Source organism: Macaca nemestrina, unplaced genomic scaffold, assembly GCF_043159975.1.
Source record: "Macaca nemestrina isolate mMacNem1 unplaced genomic scaffold, mMacNem.hap1 Scaffold_88, whole genome shotgun sequence".
Lineage (NCBI taxonomy): Eukaryota > Metazoa > Chordata > Mammalia > Primates > Cercopithecidae > Macaca > Macaca nemestrina.
Genome location: NW_027257879.1, coordinates 70186 through 77418, shown reverse-complemented (window position 1 = coordinate 77418; position 7233 = coordinate 70186).

Here is a 7233-nt window from a genome sequence, read left to right as displayed (position 1 = left end):
CTGTTTCATCCTCTGGAAATTCTGAAGAGGAAGGAGAGGAGGGTGTGCAGGGTGTGGTGCATTTGTGTTGGTCTTCCAGCTTTTATTTGGAGTCTCCGCTACCTTGGTTCCTGCCTTTATGTCCCTAGCTCGTGGCTTCATCCTTGTGTCTAACTCACAGGCAGACAGATGGAAAGGGAAGTTGTATTCAGCCAACAGCTTGATCTTATTCTCAAGGCTTAAATCGACTGGGTATTTGGAGACTTCTGTGCAAATGGGCATTTTTGGTTTTTAAACACCATGTCTTATTTGTACTTGAAATGGGGTAACTGGTTCTCTTGGAAAAAATATAGGCATAAAGCTGGTTCTTAAAAAAAAAAAAAAAAAAAAAAAAGGGAGTGGGTGTGAGAGAGTGGCTTAGAAATTACACCAGTAATGGTCGGGAGTGGTGGCTTATGCCTGTAATTCCAGCACTTTGAGAGAAGGAGGCAGGTGGATCCCCTGAGGTTAGGAGTTCGAGACCAGACTGGTGAACATGGTGAAACCCCGTCTGTACTGAAAATATGAAAATTAGCCGGGCATGGTGGCAGGCACCTGTAATCCCAGCTACTTGGGAGGCTGAGGCAGGAGAATCACTTGTACCCGGGAGGCAGAGGTTGCAGGGAGCCAAGATCGCACCACTGCACTCCACCCTGGGCGACAGAGCAGAAACTCCATCTCAAAATAGAAAAAAACCAAAAAACTAAACAAAACAAAAACCCGGTAATGAAAACCTGATTGCATCATCTGTGATGGAGATGGCGGATTATTTCATTTTTAGTGACAGGATGAATTGGATATGTTTGCAGTATTGATTTGACAAGGGAAATGGTGAGAACCAAATGTGCCGCCCAGCTTGGGCCTCGTCGTTGGCAGAAGACCATGGCGGGCAACAGACTGGAGATTCGGAGACCGAGGGGAGAATTCTCACGCCTTGACACTGGTGCAGTGTGTGCTTCTGGACTCCTGCTGGAGGGAGCTGCCCCTTTGCCTTGCAGGCTTTGGTGCAGTGGAGACCTTAGGACCTGCCCCTCCTGGCACACCTGTGGGTGTGGCGAGCAGTGCCAGGGCTGAGGCACAAGTGCTGAGCCCGGAACGTGGGACGGGAGAGGCTGCACACGCCGGCAGGCGTCTGCTCCAGCAGCCGGGGGTTTCCGCAAGGGGGCGGGGCGTTGGTTTTCCTCCTTGAATTTGGGTGGAGAGGGTGTCCTGGGGTGCTGTGTCTGCACTTGTGTTGCTCTGAGGTCAAGTTGTGGCCCCGAGTCCCTGTCCCTCTGCAAAGAGAGGGTTTGCCCATTTTCAGGTCAGATTTCCCTTGGGTCCGGGTCTCTAGGAGTGGGGCGCATTCCAAGGGGGCATGAGCTTTTTCAGTTTGTGTCAGGACATTTTAGGCAGAAGGAAAAGCTTGCTAAGATAATCTTACAGAAATGTTTGGTGCAGTGCCATTAACTCGTGGAATAAATGTGTAACTTTGCGTGGTGGCCCTCTGGAAAGAGATGCACTTTGAGTGCACCCTGGTCTGCTCGCTACAAGAATCGGCCGTGTCACCCCGCTTTCCGTGGGTCTGCAGGTGTGCGTGGTCCATTGCCCTGCACTGTGGCCATGGAAGGGAAGATGATCTGGAATGCTGGCGACAGTTATCGGTGCGTGTTGGTGTGTGCTGCTTTCTACAGGGGAGAACATTTCTGTTTAATAAACATCTCATCTCGATGATGACTGCAAGATATTTGAGTCTCATTCAGTAGTGTTTCTGGGTTCCTTCTGTTTTTATCTGCTTTCTAGCACTAGGCAAGTGAAGACATGGAAAGTAAAAACCCATGGAACTTGTAGAGACATGGTGTTGTGTAGGAGCAGACTGTAGCCTCTGGCTCTGTTTAAAGATTGTAGTAAACCTCTTACCTGGCACGGTCAGGGTGTAAATTATCTTGTTTAATCGAAATGTGTATGAGTCAAAGCTGGCGCCTGCATTGTTGATGAAATACCAGATTTTAAGGGAACATGTCAATGTGCTGTAAGATACCAACAAAGTTCCTCACTGAGGTTCGGCGCGGGTTCGGAGCAGCTGGGCCTTAGGTCACCAGGGTCGTCTCTGGGAGCAGATGCTCAGTGTGGGCATTAGTCACTTAGCCTTTCCAGAGCCGAGGAGCAGCTCTCTGTGGTGGTTTTTGAAACCTGTATTTTGAGTCAGTTTGTCCCACTTGACTCGAAGTTGCCGCGCGATTTCAGACCTTTGCCTCCACCATGCGCTCGTTTTCTTGTCCCCTGATAACTGCCTCGGTTGCCCCGGCCTGACATTTGAGCCTCGTCGTTTACGGACACAGGTTCCGTGGTGGGGCAAAGGCCGCGACTCCGGCTTGCACAGTTCTGTGCCTCTCACCATGGCTTATCACATCACTCCCGGGATCTCCCGTTTAGAGGAAGAGTGTCCCTTTCCTGCAGGCCCTGTGTGGTGTGGAAACCACCCCTACCTACCTTTCTCCTGTTTGAACTGTACCGTGAAGCTATTTCTGTTCTAGTCAACCGTCAGAATTTAAGGAACAGTGATTTATGTAACTTATCACACGCTTCTGAGCAATTCTTTATGAATTTCATTCTGTTGTGAAATTATTGCAGTTTTCATGGCTATGCTGGTCTCACGTTGTGGCCCTTGAAATGAATTCCCTTCCCCATTGTTTGTTAAGGTTGTGCCTGGGAGCTGTTGAGGCCTCACCTCTGCTTAGGGCAGTGGCTTTGCTCTCCTGACAACAGGAAGAATCTTATTTAGAGCACTTCTAATGTAGTTTTTGCTTCCAGACAGAGTTACTTTTTTTCACAGAGACAGCCACTAAAGTCATAAATTATGCTGAGGATGCACACACACGGGTCAGCTGACAGAGTGGAGTCAAGAACAGATCCAAAGACGCAAAAGCAGTTCAGTGGAATTTGAGTCTTTTCAACAAATGGTGCTGGAATTATGGGACAGCCGTATGCAAAAGAGTGAAAACAGGGAGTAATTTCTGTATGAAAATTAAGGTGGGTCATAGCCCTGAATGTAAAATACCAAACTACAAAACCTGCAGAAGAAAGGGAAATTGTGGAGACCTAGGGTGAGAGCTCTTAGCCATACCATGATCCATAATCAAGGAAGAAAACAAGTAGGTAAGACTCATCAAAATTAAACTTCTAATATAAAAGACACCCCTAGGGAATTGAAGAGACACATTTTCGATAGATGGGGAGAAGATGTCCACGAACCATGCAGCCGGCAAAGGACTCGTATCCAGAATGCACAGGACTCCCACGGCTCATGACAGAGAACAAACCACCTGACTTAAAAGCGGAAGAGACCTGAACAGATGCTTCGCTGAGAAGGACGGGAGGATGGCCCGAAAGCATCTGAAATGACCTTCAGCATGACTGGTTGCACCGAGATGTGCACCGAAGCCGCAGTGAATTTGTTCACACCCCTGCTGGAGCGCCTGACTAAGGTCTTCCGACAGCCCCAGGTGCTGGTGAGGACAGGCAGTCGGGACTCCTGTGCGATGCTGGGGTTCAGCACGGTGCAGACAGCTTGGCGGTTTCTTACAAAACTGAACTCACACAAACGTGGGTCCCAGTGACCCCAATCCTGGGTATTTACCCTAGAGAAACAGAATCTGATGTTTAAGAAAAACTGTGCCCAGGTGTTAATAGCGCTGTCTATAGTTGTCCAAAACAAGTTACAATGTGCCACAGCCATATGTGGAATAATAAATACCCAGCAGCCCCGAGGCCTGGCTGTTGATCACAGGACACCCTGGGTGCACCTCCAAGCACGATGCCCAGGAAATTGTGATTTTGCGAGTGTTTTGCCACAACGCTCGCAAAAGATAGACCGGAGTCATGGGAGGACACGGAGAGGGTGGTTGCTGAGAATGGGAGGGTATGCTTATGAGGCCCCGTGAGTGGGTTTGGGGCTGTTGGACTGTTCTGCTTGTGTGATGATGATTATGGGAATATTTGTGCCGAAATTCACAGAACTGAACACTGTCCACTTTACAGTAATTTTTAAAAAGTGGTAATATGCTCATTTTCGGTACTGTTTTTAATGGAAGATGGAGTTTGCAGATGATTTGTCAGGGCAAGCCTGTTTCAAGAGTTTGTAGACAATTCGTTAGGGGCCTGTCTCAGGGCCCTTGGGTTGGGTTGGGTTGGGTTGGGTTGGGTTGAGTTGGAAAAGCCTTCTCTGTTGTGGGCAGTAGTACGAGGCGTGGAAAGGATATTGCCAAGGAAACATGTAGAATCCTTTGAGGAAACGTGTATTTCTAACTTGCTATAAGATAGAATTGGAAATTGTAATGGTTTTGTTTTCTAGAGTCTTGGTAGAATAGGGAAGACAGTGTAATAAAAGCTAATTTTGAAATGAAGAATTTTAAAGATTTTCAACAGCAATTGCTCTAGGAAGTCACCCTGGAAATGTTTTTAAAGATGTTCAATAGCAATAGCTCTAGGAAGAGTCACCCTGGAGTTGCTTCTTGAGCATTGGTTTCCTGGCTGTATCTTCCAACTTTCATTTTTAAGTTTTGCTGTGAGTTGGGGATGTGTGGGAATAGCCATCCCGGCCCTGCAGGGGGGTGCATGTGCCCCGAGGCCTGAGGCACTGTTTCAACCTAGCTTGCAACATGGGGACTCTTGTCAGTGGCTGGAGTAAGAGTACCAGCCTGGCAGGCTGGGGGGAGCCCCAGGGTGGTCTGGGCACTGTCCTCCCTGCCTGCAGGATGGCAGCTGGAGGAGCTCGAAGGCTGCCTGCCTCGTGGCTGTCAGCGCAGCAGCCCCTCCTGGCCCTGGAGCAATCTTTGGGTCCATGAGTCTCTGCACCGGGACTTGCCTCCTGGGACCTCCGCCACAGTCCTGAGGGCCCTGGTGCCACTTTCCCGGTGGGACCCAAGCCTCAGGCAGCTGCGACCCCAGATTCGGTTGCTTTCCCTGCCATCTCATTGCAGCACGAGTGCTCATCTCACTCAATGTAGAACCTCAGGTTCCTTCAAGATCCCCAGAGATGGAATCTCCCAATTTAACAAGATAGTTGGTGACAAGATTTGAGCGGCACTGATTTAACTCAGCTTCCAGAGTTTAAGTTCCCAAGACACAGTCCTGCTCCTTCCCTGGCCTCATCCTGTGTGGCTGGTGTGGATGCGGGGTTTCCGGAGGGTGGGGCTGAGGCAGGTCAGCAGCCAGGGGGATGGCTCATTATTGATCGCTCAATGCCTTGATGATAACTAGGATTAATGACCTTTATAGGGCTGTAGGTTTGGAGTATATATATATGTGTGTGTATATATATACATATTTAAACGAGGTGGACACGGTTATCACTGCATTTTTCTGACATGAAACTTGGAGAGCAGAGGGTTTAGGAAACTCCTGAAGCCACACTGTCAGCGGGACTCGGGCGGTCTGGCCTTAGACCCTGCACTGTTTGCCCCTCACCACGCTGTCAGCAGACCCGGGTGGTCTGGCCTTAGAACTCACGCTGGTCGCCCCTCCCTGCCACGTTGTGGGGTTTTTCCTGCTTCTGGGCAGCATTTGATAGCTTGTGAAACAAGACCAAGACTTACTATGAGTGGATTTGCCATTATCTGAGATCCAGAACGTTTCCTGGACCTGGCGTTGCCGATGTCACGTAAGGGAAGGTAAAAACATTTTCATTGTGGTCACTGGGGCTCCTGAAATGGTATTTTTCCCAGTGAAAGTTTACTCATAAAAATCTTTTAACTCAATACTATGTGAACAGGAAGAAATGTGTTGGGCTCTAGTTAAATGTCTCAGAGCCACAGAAGTAAATGAGGGCACCTTCCGAGCACAGCCTCCCGGAAGAGGCCAAGGACGTTTGTCTGGAGGGTTTGCCATGAAGTAGGACTTGGGCAGGGCTGGTCTGCCTAGGGAGGCCTCTGCCATGATGTAGGTTAGTTGAAGTAGTTGACGGGTGGTGGCTTGAGGTCGGTGGTCCCCGAGGAAGCCCCTACCAAGGCCGGTTTCCGTGGGATGGAAAACTGCCGTTCAGTGGCTGTAATCTTGGCTTCACGGGTCTGACATACAATCCTGCCCTCGGATACTTGGATCCCAGCCAGGTCAGATGGCCCTGAAAGGACATTCGGACTGTGAGGGCTGCACCCATTCTCAGCATCTGTAGGGTCTCCTATGTATGTCTGTGTTTCCATTTTCTTTTAGCACAATTTCTCCCAGTGAAGTCGTGAGAAATAGAAGGAAAGGTGGAATGAAGATGTGATTGAGGAAAGTGTGGTGTGGTCTTCGACCTTATTTTGCCTTGGTTGGTGCTCAAGAACTCCACCTGACCTCAGAGCTGAGCGTTTCTGCCAGGAAGTCCTGCCTTTTATCCTACCTCGAGGCCTGTTGAGACACTCCAAGAAGCTTCGTTAACAAATTGCCTTTTCCTTTTACAGCAGTTGGATATATTTGCAGCAAAACAAAGGAATAACCCCCCAATATGGTGATGAAATGCATTTAAGTATAGATAGCATTCAGTCTTGAAGGGCCTGGGATTTTAATCATCTTTGGGTCATGTAACAAGTGGTGTTGGTGATTAAAATCTCCTGACAGCTTTGTTCTGCCACGTTCCTCAGTTTTGAATGATGATCTTCCTGGTGTTGTACCTTGGAGGGGCGTTTGTGTCAGTAGAGAGCAGAGTGGTGGTTCCCAGAGGCTGCGAAAGGACAGAGGTGAGGCCCCTGAAGGACACTGGTCTTCCTGGTTTAGGGGTTTGGGGCTCAGCCACCTTCCTGTGTCCGTGTAAATTATACCCAGGATCATTTTCACTCGCCCCACTTTAGTTGAGTATTGGAGCTTCAGGATATGTGTGCCCACGTCACCTGGGCTGTGATCCTGGAGTTGGGTGAGACTGATTCCCGGGTTTATAGAATTACTCTGGGATTATTGAAAACAGAAGCACTTGAGGCATTCATAATGCTATTTCCTGAACGTAATTTATGTTCAGTTTTTCAGAAACATTTATCTGAGGAAGCATCTATATTTTTGTTTTCTGCCACTCAGTGCTAGAAAGAATTGTGCAAAACTCAAGTAAGTGGCATTATTCCTCTCCCTCCACCATGCAAGCAAGATTAAAGGTACCTCTGGCTCCCCTCAATCTTCTCATCTGCAGGGTGCCTGGCATGGCAGTGTGCTGCCTTCCGTCTTCTTTTTGGGGAGAATTAGTTGTGTTTGTGTGTACTGCTCAGC